Genomic DNA, 16,433 nt, shown 5'->3' with positions numbered 1-16,433 from the left:
GACTGTTTCTGGTAACCGCTTGGCGGAGGATCGTAGTAAGGCCAATTTCAGAGGCAATGGTAATGCAGGAGTTCCTAATGTATCATGAACGAAGACGGGAAGACGAGAGGTCTGTCATTTCCTCGACAAATATTTACCTTTAAATCCGAATGAACAAATTACAGCAATTCTCGTAGATACGACCGTCGTGTTTTTCTATTTGTTTTTATTCCGCTTTTGCTGCAATGCGCGGTGGCGAGAAAAAACAACCGAACGGTGGTTATGTTATTGGACATTCGATAAATCGGAACCGAAAATAACAGAAATTGTTTTATTTGAGAAAAATATGGTGTTATTCTGTGCAAGCATGAAGTCTGTCTCAAACATCGAAGGGAACGATGTAAAATAATCAATGCTGTAATAATACTTGCTGTAAAATTCTAATCCTTCCGGAATAATCTTATTCACCATTTAAACAATGCAGTTCGAAAAAAATGTCGAGCATCGTCGCCGTGGTTACGGCGAGCAGTTCACATCGAATTTCAAGAATATCTTCTGCGAGCGTAACTGTATGAGAGTTTATAAATAAAATAGACTGCTGGGGGGCGAATATTTGACCTGGAAGAGGAGAACACCTCCTTAAAAATAAGGTTTCATATAAATTCATGTTTTAACGAATCGTGTTACGAATTCACAATTCGAACAGTTGAGCGTAGTAAATGTACTTTATACTGATATAATTTTGTTCTCAAACAGGATTTCCGGTAACTGATATATTAAATATTTTTCTCTGCGTGTTTACCCAGATGCACTTTCCTAACATACTTTCCTATTTTATTTCCTGTGGTTCGTGCAATATCGAATCACGGTAAATATAGAGACACTACATGATTCACGTGTAATTAGACGTTTATTTGTAGGAGTTAATTTTGGAGGAAAAATTATCTTCTGTTCAATTCGTTCCGTGTTTTGTGTAGATTGATGAACTGAGACATATTATTCGATTAGAAGTAAAATAGATCTCTCCCGAACCAAACGATCTTGAAATTCAGACATCCCAGCACCTTGCATCACAACTCACGACTTGCGCATGAAACTCGCTAAATATTATTATCCCCCGGACACCAAAAGGTTAAATCTTCCTTATTGGTCGTGTCGGATATTACTCCCTTGCCACGAGTATACTGAATACTTCTTGGGCTGTAGCTGAACATGGAATCTTCTCTGGTCGCGTGTAATACCTCGATTCCCTATAGAATTTTGTACTCGGTTGCTTCGAGTATACGGTCGGGATCGGCTGGGTCGGTCGATCGTGTGATCGTGAAGCTGTCTTCCGAAGTCGTTGTTTCGTGGAATTTAGGGCCGATTCGACGCCGGTTGCGTCAGTTTTCGTTTTAAATCGATAATGCTCCGGTCGGTGATGAGCAGGGCATCCCATCTCGCCGTGGCATCCATCGCGCTCGAGTCATACATAAATTTCGCCCTTGAAAAATAAATGCGCTCGCCGCGTTTCGGGACGACGCTGTTCTGCCGGTCGATCGATCGAAAGCCAGGTGAAAGAGCGAGAAAATGGAGAAAAAAAGAGACCGGTATACTGAAAGAGAAAGAGAGGAAGGGAGAACACGAGAAAACGAGAGAAAGAGAGACGTCGACTTCTCGTTCGAGCCAGTAACTTTATGATTTCGCGACGCCATCTTGTGACATTATTTACATGCAAAAGCTTGAAGCCGGGGGGAACGGGTTCGGCAATGTATCGCGAGTTTCGGGATCCGATTTACCCTCGTTTCCGCCGCGAGCTGGCGTGCACGCGTCTCTGCGTTCTGTATAATGCAACAGGAAATAACAACGTTAACACGTGGAAAGTCCATTCTTGGACATGGCGAAACGTTCGCTGCTAAACAATCAAACGATTCGATCGATCAGTGATTTAATTCAATCTGAACGGTCCCACAGTTTAAAATAGGAGTGTTCGCTAGTATTTTTGTTACCGATGCAGAATAAAATGAATCGATTGCAGGAGACAGGAGTCAGACACACATTGCATTATGTTCTTAAATTATTTTATTCTTCACTATCTGAAACATTAAACGAAGGCTACTTTTTTCTAAATGAACTTTTATTAAGCATAGTAAGCACCATTGTTATTGAATTTATAGTTTTGTGATTGTACTACGTTAAAAAATCGAATTTTTCGGTTATTCACGTTTTTCATTTACGAGATCGTTATCTCTATTTCGTACTCCTTTTTACTAGCAATAGTGCATTAACTACTTAGTGCTTATTTCTTGTTATTTTTCCATACATATATAAGGAATCCATGACAGTTGTATTAATTGACGTTGAAATACGATTTGTTTAAAAGTAAAATTAGACCTCGCAGTTTTATACAATAGACTGTAATACCGTTTCATGATCGAAACGTTTTACAAGAGCTGCATTCTAAAATCGGACATTTCACATGCAACTACCTAATGATTTTCGATTTCCGATTTCTGACCTCGAAATCTTCCTCGAACGTATCCTCGAATAAATCTAAGAAGTAGATCCGCGATGATTTCTTCGTTCCCATCGAAAGCTACCCGCTCGAAGACCGAGGGCAGGGGTATATCATTAAAACTTCATCGTTTCCGCGATTCTCTTTTCAATTGCTCCGCAGAAACGTGGCGCAGGAATGTTATATTAAACGAATCGCTCAGCCGGTGCTTGTCGAATAAAAAATGATGCCCGTTCCACGCGTTCCTTTTGTTCGTCTAAATGCTTTTAAAAGGTATCTTGCGGGACGATTGTTTAAGGAGATCAGTACTCCGCCTGTTACTCGTTGTTTCCGCCTTTTCTCCCCTTCCCCGCATTTGGCCCGACGTCGAAATGGTTACAACGACATTTTCCGGCTTGTATAAAGTATCTAGACGTCGGATATTCCTCCGTCGCCGTGTCGTACCGTTTCAAGAGGAAAGAGATCGGAATATTCTTACGGAATCCTCAGCGCTGAATCTACCTAAACCAGACTTGACTCAGATCATCAGCATCCTTGGTATGATTTCTAGAAAACGTACAAATAGCGTGCATCTGATTTCACAAAATGCATTTAGATCTCTATAGAGAAGATTAATCGTTGTAATAGAAAGTCTTAATTTATTAACACTGTTTTTTAATAACCCTTTGCACTATGGCAAATATCGAAACAATCTCGAATCTGCAATGTGCATAGAACATTTATTACTTTGCTTTATGTTATACAGGGTGCTTTACAAGTGAAAAGTATGGACACACAGAAGACCAAAAATATAATCGAACACTAAATTTCCTATTCTTGAAAAAAGTTGTATTTTAAAGGATGATCGAATATTAATATGTGTGTGTGTGTGTGAATCCACTGTATTCCATTTAAATAAAATTCGATTGAAACCTGAAATTTGACCATAGTGATTACCTGCAAAATTGATGATAGAACGAAGTATACTCGTCTAATATACAGTGGACTAATATTTGCAACGCTTAATGTATTACTATAACACGCTTTGCTAAAGTTTCGTGACCGTGGGAGACGCACGTACTATTCACTTTCCAGAAGTACATAACGCATACGTTATTCCAAAGCTCGTAGTTAATTATTTCCGTCAAACAATTCGAGTGACAAATAAGGAACACGAATCAGTGCCAGAGTTGTGTAGAATTACAAATTGAATTACTTCATGAATTATAATTACAAAGTAATTCGATTACATAGTATTAAATTATTTGGTAATACGTAATTCAGCTCGTTCATTCAATTAAGTTCCAATGTAATTCGTAATTCTGGTCTCTCATTCAATTAAATTAGAATATAATTCGTTTTCGCGTTGAAGTTGATTCACTAAATTGAGGCAAACAAAATTTAATGGACGTGGATATTTTGTAACACAATGTAAATTACGTTCACGTTCAGTGGTATAGATTCACCCCTAAAGCGGATGATCAGTACTTTTTTTACACCTTGGGTACATGTTTCTCCTTTTTCTATAACATTCTATAAAATGCAGTTACAAATTCGAGATATAAATTACAATGTACTCCAAATACATTGAATTTCAATTACAATGTAATTCAATTACACTCATGATTAGCGTAATTAGCAATTAAGTTAATTGAATGGTTTAAATTATGCGTTGAGCTACAGTACAATTCAATGACTATGCAAGCCAAATAAAATGTAGCATAGCTCTGATCAATGGTAGATAAGAACCTTATCTGATAAAGGAACGTAACAGTTTACTTTAGCGGAAGAATGCACGTGTAAAACAGACAGTTTCGTAAATACAAAACCCTCTGGACACGGTTTCGTTCTATTAAAGCGGTTCCTGTCTACGAAAAGCGATCTTCATTGTCCAATCCGCAAACTCTCCGCCGACAGCGGACTCTTGAAAGGAGAGAAAAAGGGGGCGTAGAGTAATATCGAAATATTTGTCCAGAATTCGCTCGAAACCAGACAATAAGTCACAACGAAGTAAGGGGAAGGAAGGCAGCTTCCAGATTCCTCGAGGTCTTCCAACTTCCGAGTTGCCGCTGTCCGTCGTGCTTTCGGCTTGTTTTATTTCACTGGGTGGAATCTTAGCTTCGTTGCTAGCCTCCGGGGGATTAAATCCCACGAAAATCGCCGGAGTTCGGATTAGATCGTGTACCGGGAATTCTCACGAAATTCTTCTTTACCGTTCAGCCAACTCGAAAGCCACGTGGCTCCAGGACCACGCAAGGTAATAATACTCGATAATTGCATGGAACGGGACCGGCGCGGCATTATGTATCAAGATGTCCCATAAGTTCCTCTAGTTACGTTAATATTCGAAATTTCTCACCTTTTTGGTGAAGGTATTATACCGCCACTACAAAATTTCTGTGGTTTTTCGTTAAAATACAGTTCAATGCTTGTTTTTACGGACTTGATAATTCAAAGCCACTTGTTTTATGTTCTGAAAAATCCACCAAAAGTAAACTGGAGATGGTCATACGCTCATACCATGTTTATCCGAATGATGCACAGACGAATAATAATTTGCTAATAGAAGTTGCAAGCACATGCAACTTCACCATCCCCCAGCTTCACCCTTCAGTCTCCCACACGCTAAATGATCCTAACCACAATTGTTTGGACGCAGTTTTCTCACGTTCTACAGTTCTTTTTTGGGTAGCATTCAGCTCGCGTTTATTCATAATTTAAGCACCGTAGCCGAGGAACCTATCGGTGGAAATAGTACTGCAAACAAAACTCGTTTGCGAGCATCGAGGTTCCACCGTACCCGCTTCGCATCAATCCGATGAGACATTGTTGATTGTGCAAGAACATGGTCGTTTCCCCTTCCTGTTGGCTCACTTTCCTTTCCCTTGCCCCACACCTCTGCTCTTTGAATACCTCGCGGAGTTACCGAATGGCATATTAGTTTCCAAGTCGACGCGGCTGCGTTTAATTGAAGTCTATCGCGGCTCAAAGCATGAACAGCCCGAGCCACGCAAGAAGCCTGTACGCGGCTAAGCACGCTCGATTCTCGGTGAACGCGCGTCTCGCCTCGCGGTTCCTCTCGCAACTTGCCCGCCCCTTTGCCGCGATAAATGTAAACGAGATTTCGGCTCGACTAGAACACGCCGATGAGCTTTTTGGTCGGGACGGTGCCCGACGCCGTCGCCACTGAATTAACTAGGCTCTAGGGCAAGAAATAATGGGGGAAAAGAGATTTCTGTTACGTCCGTTGCTCGGCTTCCTTACGTATTCCAGCGGTTTTCGGGACTTTTTACTGCTGCCAGCTACGGATACGATGCTAAACATAACGGTTCATTCTTCTCTATATAACATTTGTACATACGATTGTGAGTAACACCATGCTTACGACGTATACAGTAATATCTTCGTAACTGTCCGAGTGACAGTTCTAGCAGAGATGCTACATTCTTTGTAGTCTACCGCACGTAGAGAAGGATAGCGATGGAAAGAGAAAGAGGGACTGAGGTTCGGGCGTTCGGCAAATATGAAAGGACTCGAGTCAGCTCAGCCTTTTAAATTCAAAAATCAAAACTCCTCATTTTTGGTTTTTCGTCGATGATACTTTCTCATTCGTCTTGTTTTTTTTCTGATTAGACCAAACACGATATACAGTAATGTCTCTATCGACGCAAAAGCCTCGGGGGGGATTCGGTTGCGTCGAGCGTAGACGGGTAGCTATTTTTTTCAGCTTCAAACTTCAAAGGCCGAGCCGGACGTAGAGAAGGACAGCGCGTGTAAAGCGAGACCACGCCCAGGCCTTTGAACTGTGCCAGCGACAGCGACTCTCCGCGTCTCTTTCTTTCCTATACGCTGTCCTTCCTTTGCGCAGTTGAAATTATATCGTGTTTGGTCTTTTTTTAATAAGAAATACTGATGGACGTTTCATAGAAAATAAGTAATAATCAAAAAGATTATATATTGGTGTCACATTGAAAGGACACACGGGTCTTTCAACTGTGCCGACGACTGCGACTCTCCGCGTCTCTTTCTTCCCTATACGCTGTCCTTCCTTTGCGCAGTTGAAATTATATCGTGTTTGGTCTTTTTTTAATAAGAAATACTGATGGACGTTTCATAAAAGATAAGTAATAATAAAAAAGATTATATATTGGTGTCACATTGAGAGGACGCACGGGTCTTTCAACTGTGCCGACGACTGCGACTCTCCGCGTCTCTTTCTTTCCTATACGCTGTCCTTCCTTTGCGCAGTTGAAATTATATCGTGTTTGGTCTTTTTTTAATAAGAAATACTGATGGACGTTCCATAAAAAATAAGTAATAATAAAAAAGATTATATATTGGTGTCACATTGAGAGGACGCACGGGTCTTTCAACTGTGCCGACGACTGCGACTCTCCGCGTCTCTTTCTTTCCTATACGCTGTCCTTCCTTTGCGCAGTTGAAATTACATCGTGTTTGGTCTTTTTTTAATAAGAAATACTGATGGACGTTTCATAAAAGATAAGTAATAATAAAAAAGATTATATATTGGTGTCACATTGAAAGGACGCACGGGTCTTTCAACTGTGCCAGCGACAGCGACTCTCCGCGTCTCTTTCTTTCCTATACGCTGTCCTTCCTTTGCGCAGTTGAAATTATATCGTGTTTGGTCTTTTTTTAATAAGAAATACTGATGGACGTTTCATAAAAGATAAGTAATAATAAAAAAGATTATATATTGGTGTCACATTGAGAGGACGCACGGGTCTTTCAACTGTGCCGACGACTGCGACTCTCCGCGTCTCTTTCTTTCCTATACGCTGTCCTTCCTTTGCGCAGTTGAAATTATATCGTGTTTGGTCTTTTTTTAATAAGAAATACTGATGGACGTTCCATAAAAAATAAGTAATAATAAAAAAGATTATATATTGGTGTCACATTGAGAGGACGCACGGGTCTTTCAACTGTGCCGACGACTGCGACTCTCCGCGTCTCTTTCTTTCCTATACGCTGTCCTTCCTTTGCGCAGTTGAAATTACATCGTGTTTGGTCTTTTTTTAATAAGAAATACTGATGGACGTTCCATAAAAAATAAGTAATAATAAAAAAGATTATATATTGGTGTCACATTGAGAGGACACACGGGTCTTTCAACTGTGCCAGCGACAGCGACTCTCCGCGTCTCTTTCTTTCCTATACGCTGTCCTTCCTTTGCGCAGTTGAAATTATATCGTGTTTGGTCTTTTTTTAATAAGAAATACTGATGGACGTTTCATAAAAGATAAGTAATAATAAAAAAGATTATATATTGGTGTCACATTGAAAGGACGCACGGGTCTTTCAACTGTGCCGACGACTGCGACTATCCACCCTCCGCGTCGCATTAGTAGTGGTTCACACCGATATACCCGAGACGAGATCAGATTACTACAGTGGAGGTTATATATTTTTTGCGTCCTGCGTGTACAGCCTTTTTGCGTAGATAGAGACATTACTGTAGTTAGGATCATGATTACTTGCGTAACAAGCGATTCAAGTTTCGGACTTAACATTTACGGTAGAGGTATGTGCACGAATTCTTCGGTCATCTTTCTTCCCTTTTTGGTTATAACATAGATTATGGTTCCCGCACGCTTATCGCAGTTAAAAACTGTGAAAATACAGAGAAACATTTATACTTCAATTATTACTCTGTTCTGGCATTAATAAAGTAATCTATAAAGACAAATTACCATAAAAATTTACAGGCTAATGAAAGATAATGAATAGGTTGAGAACGTGTAGAGAATGGTAGCATAAATGACCCAACTGTCTAATAGTCTAACGAAACTTGTATTCTACAGACTTTCTCTGCAAATTGAGGAGTGCTTTATACATTTATAGTCTGTCTTTTCGAAGAAGAGATTTAGTATATGTATACCATTGAACATATGTTAGATTTCAGCATAATTACTACAGGTGGATGAAACTTGAGATACGCAGCTACTGAGGTCTACATATTTCGAATGCGCAAACTTCTTTCGGGAAACAGACTATAATATAAGGCATCAGGTATTCGCAGTCTAAGCTATCTATTCATACATCGAGCCATGAATAAGCTGTTAGTATGTATGAGACTAAGGCTTGTTGGATACCATCGATATATTTATACTTCGTAGTGATGCCTTGCATATCAATGTATTCTAGGGCACGTTTACAAACAATTTGAGACGTATTGAAACAAGTAACAATCGTATCGATGTATATCGATACTCCTGCGTTTACAGGTGAAACGGAGGCTTGTTTCATACTATCAATTCACTTATGCTTCACATCGACACATTGTGTATCCAACTATTATAGGGTACATTTCCAAACAATTTGAGACGTATTGAAATACCTACCGTACCGATATTACAATTGTATTGCAATTTGATATGTATTCAATTCTAATTAACCTTTCTCCAGAATCATATCAACTGTCGCCTCAGTTTTCTTCAATTAAAAGAGAAGCAAGCTCCTCGAATTAAATTAAGTTAATCAGCCTCCTAACTGGTTTTGAAATAATTAAATCTGACATTTTATACATAATACTCCCCGTATAACTCACTGTAATCAGAACCAATCTGAATCGGAACATAATCAATCGTGAATTTCGTGAATTTTCCACGTTTAACACTCGCGCAGCGATATTACATCAAGTTAAAGGTGACTCGATGTTGATTTTAATCAAATAAACGGTGTAATTATACCGAAATATTAACTTATATAGAGAACAGTTGCCTTTTCATTACGCGTTCGCCATCGCGGAGGAGTTAATCCGCCTTCACAAAACGGTTTGTAAAACCGTAAATTGCTACCAAAAGCCACAGTTCCAGGAATCCAATTACGAACCCTATAATTGTTCCCCCTTTTGATGTTGGAATAATGTCCGCATCGCCCTATCGTCAGTCGTTTTCCCAGTATACATATACACGTAGATGCATTTATGTATTTGTCGATTTGTCATTGCAAACGTCTTGATATTATTTTCGGTTTATCTTACATTTGCTCTTTTCTATCAGTCTATTCTTACCATACCATATATTTATACTATCAGTATATTTTTATTGTGTCGAAATACGTATCTAAATAATAATAAGACTTTCCCCCGTGCAATTTAAAGCAGTATGAAGAATGTAGAATCATGTGAACGGTCCTTTGATCGAGATAGAAGAAAAATGGTCTTATCTGTACCTGTCATCAAGAATGTTTTTTTCAAATCCTGAGACTAGAAAAATATGAGAATGTGGTTGAACTATACTTTATTCAGAGTAAAATATTTACAGTAAAGCCTCGGGGGATTCGTTTGCATTTATCGTAGACGGGACACTACTTTTTTTTTAGCTTCAAAGGCCGAGCCCGAACGTAGAGAAGGACAGCGCGAGCAAAGAAAGACCGCGCCCGGCCGAAGCGCGATTGCGATTCTCCGCGTCTCTTTCTTTCCCATACACTGTCATTCCTTGCGCACGGAAACGTTCATCGTGAATTAATCGCACGGGCCTTTGAACAATGCCGACGACTCTCCGCGTCGCATTAGTAGTGGTTCACAACGATATACCCGAGCCAAGATCAGATTATAACAATGGAGGGGATATCTCTTTGCGTTTATCGTGTACGGCCTTTTTGCGCTTTTCGAGGATTTACTGTATTTTAATCTGATTAGGAAAAAATACCGTAGTAAAACGTATAACCGCAGTAATGGGTACATTTACTCTATCGGTCAGAAAGGCATCAGGAATTTTTCAATGACCCAATAAGGTAAAGGCACCAGTAGTTGACCAGGTACCAGTAGTTGACCATTTTATAGAAAAACGTAAAAAATAAGGTTTTTATAAGCTGTGCACTTTTGATGAAAGTGAATCTCGGATGCCATGCTATCTGTTGGTTGAATTTCAAAACAATTACATGCGAAGTGAAGTATGCATAGTCACAACGGACGTTTGAATTCATTAAGGTTTGTAATATGCCGATATATCTCTATTTCCTTAACGTTTCTGTTAAGAACAGCTGTACGGTTCAGGTAAAAAAATCCATACGTTGTGAACTTTTCGCAAACAAATTATTTGCTGTTTATATTCTCACAGAGTTTTATAAGTGATAAATGCATTGTTTTTGTTATTCTAACTTGAAAAACAATCGTATATTAGGTGGTCAAATACTGAATGTTGTTTTTGAAGAATTTTCAGAAGTTGACAGACGTGGTCAGTTACAGACGTGACTCATTTAAATTTTTTTACGATTTATAATGTATCCATTTTACATCTACGATTGTTAGGACTACAAAATATAATTCCAAATTTTGTAGCATGCTGTGTTTTAGAGGATGACCACATGGTCAACTATTGATTGCATTCACGGTCAAGTATTGACCAATGTCCACTTTTTTAACACTTTACCGACCGATAGCCTATTAATCGGCTTCAAGAGGAAAACGAAGAAAGCGAACTGTTGAATAATAATAAATGGCCTGCCTGGTTGCCTGTTGAAAAAGTTGTGAACGAACACGTAACATTTTTATATGAAGGAAAACATTTCCCTGAAAAAATTCTTCGTGTAATTAACTAAAACTAAAGCGGCTATTTCATCCATGGAAATGTATGGGCGATTATGGAAGTGGCCAGAGAAGCCTGATGTGCTGGACTACGAGTGGAAGGCTGTACTTTCTCATATCAATGAGCCTACGAAATCGAGCGGAACTCGCAACTCTACTCTGTTCCTGAATTGAACTTTTTATGGAATTGATTTGTTTTATTTCTTATTTTATTGTTTAATTGTAATTTGTGCTGGTAATTGTTGAAACTAAATTATAGCAAAATGATTCCCAACATTATCGCTTTAACCCTCTTTCTAGTATAAGTGGTCAACTACTAACGAACAGAAGGTCAATTACTAGATTTTTCATTTTCAAGAGTGGTCAACTTCTGAAGCAATTACTGAATTTTTAAATATGTTTCTTAAATTTGTATAAGTAAACTTTTTTTAAAAATTGGCCTTGGTACATAATCTAGAAGACTTGAAGAGTGTCTTCAGGCATCGACTCTCGCTATTTGATGACAGAGCAAGTGGTTACTATTGTTCGCGTGGAAAACTTCTCTTAACTGGTCAACTACTGGTGCCTTTACCTTACAACGATACATTTTCTCTGGGGACTCCTGCGTCCCGTCGTCTAGTCAGCAAGACGATAGAAACGCGGAACGAGTAGGAAAGACTTTGAAGTCTTGTTCTGTGCAGGGAGCAACAGCCGAGGTGTCGGGTTGCAACGCATTGAAACGAATTGAAGCTGACTGCGTCGATAGGTTCGCGCGGGAAAATTCTCGGCTAGCGCGTAAAAATAAATCGCTTCGTTATTTTAACGAGAACATTCGGCCCGACCGACGAACTCTTCCGATTCGGTCCGGGAGCGTACTTTCGAATTCTATTTCCCATTATTGGCTGGAGGAAAGTTTTGCGCCATAGTGGCGAGTTAACGCGAAACAATGCGCCCGCGCTGGGAATGTTATGCCGGGCACGGAATCAGGTCCAGCCGGTAATGGAAATTCCTGGCAAATTTCTATCGGGGTTATCGTTAAACCGCGCCGGAACGGCCGAAAACGAACGCGATCAAGTCGTCATTTTTCTTCTTTTTTTTAAAATACCTGTTTAAATAACGATCGCAACGTTCATCGTTTTATTGAAAGCTTATTTCTTTGCTCCTGCAGTTTCAGCGAACTTCGGAATTCTAAAAAACAAAAGTTAAGGCGACCTTTTTATTCTTCGATGTTTTAATGAAAGAAAAATGGAATAAAACTGTACTGTAATCCGTTAAAATTTGTGTGTTGTAAAACTTTTAAGAATTTATCGTTATAAATACTTCCACTGACAAAAATTATTCGATCGACCAAATCAAGCGTCTATTATTGTAATTGTGCATGTTTTCAATGTGAAAAATCTTTCCATTAACGATAAAAGTAAATGCAATGACAAGATTTGTCATAGATCAAGAAAAATTCATTAAAAAATGAGTGTTACGAGTTATTTAAAATCTCTATGTTTCGAGACTCACCCTGTATATATTGTACTATTATTTACATTAAATATACGCCTAAATAATTCGTTCAACAATGATATTCACGATTGTGATCGAATATTTTCTGCCAGGGGTAGTATATGAAGATCCACAGATTAATGAGAAACTGATTGGCACTTTGAAATATTGCACGGCAGCTCCGATTTGTTTAAAATATTAAAAAATGACGAGACCGATACAAGGTGTATTAATCTTCGTGCTACAGTTGACAGCCTCGCAGCAAAATACGGGTTGCAGTTATTAATTTTCTATTTTAAAAGAACAACTATAAGGTATACTTACGACTACAAGCATCCGAACAGCAAAGTCAGGTGATCAATGTTGTTATGGTATATCTACTTGCTTTTTAATGAGACTTAAAAAAGCCAAGATCTTTTAAAGTTTCTGAAAGAAACTAAATTATGCAACAGTATACTGTAACACACTGAGAACACCTATTAAGGCGTTGCTAATAATCCAACAGTCGATGCAACGTTAAACCCTTGTAAAAATGAAAAAAGCTATTTTAAAAAATGATTCTCTCGGTCTCAGGGAAAGGTTTTATGAAACTCATTTGGCACGCAATATGCTGCAGATATTGTCCTTTTAACTGTTATCAAGAAAGTTGTAAGTGACCGACCTTAACATTTTGCCATAAAAATTAGAAATGGCTTTATAAATTTTACTTTTGATCAAACAGAAACTTTAATTGTTTCATAAGATAGAATTGATTTGATATTATCATTTAGCATAAATATAGTTTCTCTGAAACATTTGAATGTTTCTACAGTTCATAATCATTCTTACAAAGAAAATGCTTTCTTATATTTTATACATATCTAAAAAAGCACAGCCTTCGAAAAGGACTTGCTTAAATTTCTTTAGAATCTTTAAAATAATTATTTCTTTTAAATGTGTTGTCATAATAAACGCTACGATTGATTCAGATAATCTATTGATAATGTAGAGATACGAGTAGTTCGAATGTGGTATATGTATAATTAAACTCTTGCAATTATTTAGTGACATGGGTTTGAAACTACGAAACTCATGCGTTTATAACAAAATTGAGTAGATGAAATTGTATATTGTAGGACAATTAACAAAATTTTAAGATGTCAATATATTATTCTTCATCTATTAAAATTATTAAGGGAATAAATAATATCGTGTTTGGTTATTATTTCTTGCAATCGATACAGATGCTTTTTATTTTGCATAAAGATCCGCAGTCTAGTAATAACTTGTAAGGCAACACAGATAGTTTTTTTTTTTTTTAGTTTGACTGTGATTCATCTAGAAATATTTACATTAATATTGCACATATGTACATTAATGTACTATCGTTCTGATAGCGAACAGAATCAATGCAATATGGTCTTTGTACGTTACAATTTGTTAAATTGAAAAATTCGGAGTGAGAACTGAAATGTTCACACCACTGTCCGATTGACTGATACGTGACTGATTAAATTGGAAGCTTTACAGTCAAAGTAAAAATGTTCACACTACTGTCCGATTGACTGATTCGTGACTGGTTAAATTGGAAGCTTTACAGTCAAAGTAAAAATGTTCACACTACTGTCCGATTGACTGATTCGTATCTGGCTTTTATATTCGAAAACGGAGAAGCTGCTAATTGGCTAGAGACGTGTTAGAGAGGGAAGCGAAGCGCAGTGATGCTCGCAGTTAGGTCAACCTGAGCGAGTGACTGCAGTAGTACACTCGGATCTTGCCTGAACGCGCCTTACTACTTGCTCGATATGCTTGCTATACCGAGTGTAGGCGAATATGTCATGAATTGAGATTGTAGGTCCTGTGATTCACCAGCAGAGAAATCCCGCCATAATGACTAACTTTTTTCACGGGTTCAGGTGTACAATCTCGAATGAATCATGAATGATTTATGTTTGCAAATACCCGTTCTGTGACATCCTATACATCAACCTACAAGTGTCAAAATTGAAAATCCGCCACTGGGTAGACATTTCTTAAAGTATGTTCCATTGTGTTAAGCTGTGTACACTGATTAATTTACTCCCGGGAAGTTCAATCATGATTCCGGGAAATAATATACGGAATTGGACTTTTCATTAATTACATACTGCCTGAAGAATAGGCATTGTCTCACTGTGATAAAAGAGATTACCTAGGAAATGTTAAAGTGTCCAACTCAAAGGGGAGATGAAGTCGTTTCAAATATAACCAACAGGAAGGAAATTTGGCAAGCCAGGAGAAGCGTTTTTATAGGAAGATATAATAACATCACGAAATAACAACGAACTGCTTTTTCATACGATAAAATGTTGAGATGAACAGGTGATATTCGTATTGAAAGATTTTTTAGACCTTACGAATATTGATTCACAATAGTATACAATCAGTAGTATAGTAGCACTATACAATTCGTATGTTCCTAGATTTTATACGCGAGAAGTTTACTAGGTAATGTTTAATTAATTTCTATATAACCTAGTAAATTAATCCTTGTAACGTCTCAAAGAACTTAAGCCGTTTTGAAGTTATTAGTTTTGAAAGGGTTCACTTCATTTTGTCCCAGACTGTATATTTAACCTGTTGTGGCTGACTGTACTTACTTCTAGAAACTGCATATTTTCTATTGACATTTATGCATAAGCTCTGATCGAATCGCAGAGACGAATAAAACTAGATGCGCTTGCTACAGGTGTAAAATGCACGCGCTGGTCGCGTTAATATTAACTGATTGAATTTTTCGTTCGTATCCCCGTATTGGTAGTCATTCTCGATGCTGACTCGAGGTATCGCATCGCGTCGATGTCGAAGGAGCGCGATGGAATACGAAAACGCGGGGTAACGTTCAAAGGCGTGCCACCGGGGCGGAGTAATTCACGTGAAAGGGATTAAGACGCAGAAAGGCAGGCAGGCAGGCCATGGTAGAGAGAGCTGAAGAAGCAGTGTCTAGAAGTGTGCTCATTGTTATGCATTTCCGTTATTAAATATGTATATCCTAGCTACGTTTCTCTACGCCCGGATGCATCTCAGTCGTGGCTGGATTAAAGGGGTATAACTGGGGTATGGCTGTGCCAGTGTAGCGTTAAAAGTTTACAAACAACGTCTAGCTCGCTCCATAACTTTCGTAGGACTGTACTTTCGCGTTAACGATACCCCGTTTCGCCACTTCTTCGGGTTCCTTCCTAGTCTGCCTTTCCTGTGTTCCTGGGAATATTTTCATCTTCGTTCGTCGCTCAACTCCCGGCCAACTGACATCAACCCCTCCAATGATAATTCCTCGTTGATCTCTGTTTGTTTCGCGAGTAAAATCGTTAGGCGGAAACTGTGCAGACTTGAGGTTGTGACGATCTTCTCGATTTCATTTTCGCCCCAGATGAAGTTTGAAAATTATCGCGAACTTCGTGATATCTGATGCAGATACTGTAAACTGTAAACTGTCGCGTTAAATGGCTAGCAAGTCCAACAAATTTTCGATGAATAGCTCTGACAGCTTGATAATTCGATGTGCAGTGAAAAGGAAAAGTTATAAATCATTCGACATCTAAGAATTTACTGGGGAGATTAGAGAAACTTGGATCAAAATTATAAATAATAACAAATCTAAAAATTTATTTGGGAAATTGAAGAAACTAGAAAAATAACTCCATATCCGTTTCCGAGACCCGTATGTACGGATCAGACAGCCCAAAATTCACATATCAGGATTCATGGGGAACCGATATAGGGGCAATGTACACGTCGCGACGATCTGCCGACAGGAAGATGACGGTCACACAGTATGATCGAACAGGGGACGCGTTTTCCGAGGTAATTCTATTGAAATCAATAAGTGCCCGTCTGGCAGACAATCGGGCAGGAAGGAAATTAGCAGTCGCGAGCAGCTGATGCACGTCTCATCCAGGAGAACCGTCAAACCCCCGACATGTAAAATGCAGATGGTGG

General features: G+C 38.7%; 2 protein-coding genes across 14 annotated transcripts in view; both read left to right on the top strand.

Moving 5' to 3' along the window:
- Positions 1 to 16,433, top strand: part of LOC143217586 (dystrophin, isoforms A/C/F/G/H) — a 1,095,306-nt gene that overhangs the window by 496,440 nt on the left and 582,433 nt on the right. The window lies entirely within an intron of this gene.
- Positions 1 to 16,433, top strand: part of LOC143217589 (uncharacterized) — a 172,282-nt gene that overhangs the window by 24,561 nt on the left and 131,288 nt on the right. The window lies entirely within an intron of this gene.

This window comes from Lasioglossum baleicum, chromosome 17, assembly GCF_051020765.1.
Source record: "Lasioglossum baleicum chromosome 17, iyLasBale1, whole genome shotgun sequence".
In the NCBI taxonomy this organism is placed as follows: Eukaryota; Metazoa; Arthropoda; class Insecta; order Hymenoptera; family Halictidae; genus Lasioglossum; species Lasioglossum baleicum.
Note: the sequence above shows the minus strand (reverse complement) of the source record. Positions and strands in the feature narration are given on the sequence as shown.